Below are 841 nucleotides of genomic sequence, written 5' to 3' on the forward strand. Positions count from 1 at the left end.
GCCGTTGAAGCCGATTTCGAACTTGAATTCTCCGCCGCCATTACCCGATCTCTTCTCTTCTTCGGAAAGAGAGGGATCAGGGATTTCTTAGGTTTTTAGATTGTGAAACGGACGACCCCTTCCTTTACTTTCTTTCTCATCATAATAAAGACCATCATCTTATTATTATTATTTTTTTTATTATTTTATACAATTATTATTACTATATTTTACAATACTCTCTAAAAATATTTTATATTAAAAAATATATATTTAACAAATTTTTATGGATAGAGCATAAGAGATTCTATTTGAATTTGTTTACTTTGTCTTTTTTATTTGAATTTGTTTACTTTGTGTTTGATTACAAAATAATATTTTTTAGTTATTTTAATTGGAATGTTGTATAAAGCGTTAAGTAAAAAAAATATCTTTATAATAATACTAATTATTTTTTAAAATAAAATATTTTAGTAATTTTATAATTAAATTGGGGTCAAATTAATTCGTGACATCATCTCATAAGAAATTATAAAATATTCTTTCATAATTAATTAAGCTATATTATTTAACGGTACTTAATTTTTATTAAAATATTAAAATATGCATATTATCACGAGTAGATCTAGGGGCCTGGCAGGGGCCCAGCCCCTAAAATAGAAAATTTTTCATGTTGGCCCTTTATAATTTATAAAATTTTAAATTAGTAATGGTAAATTGCACTTTGGCTCCCAAAAATAATAAAAATTTTATTTAATCCTCTAAAAAATATAAAGACATAGGCTATTAATATGGCGAAATTACATTTTTATTATCGTAAAAATATATAATTTAATTTCGCCCCTCAAAAAAAATTGACTTC

General features: G+C 24.3%; 1 protein-coding gene across 1 annotated transcript in view; it reads right to left on the bottom strand.

The window, feature by feature from the left end:
• LOC107934795 (protein decapping 5) overlaps positions 1 to 126 on the bottom strand; it is a 15,013-nt gene extending 14,887 nt beyond the window's left edge. The window contains exon 1 of the mRNA XM_041083180.1: positions 58 to 126. The gene's annotated coding sequence lies outside the window, so the exon portion shown is untranslated. The remainder of the gene's footprint in view (positions 1 to 57) is intronic.
• Positions 127 to 841: the final 715 nt, after the last annotated feature.

This window comes from Gossypium hirsutum, chromosome A12 (genome assembly GCF_007990345.1).
Source record: "Gossypium hirsutum isolate 1008001.06 chromosome A12, Gossypium_hirsutum_v2.1, whole genome shotgun sequence".
In the NCBI taxonomy this organism is placed as follows: domain Eukaryota; kingdom Viridiplantae; phylum Streptophyta; class Magnoliopsida; order Malvales; family Malvaceae; genus Gossypium; species Gossypium hirsutum.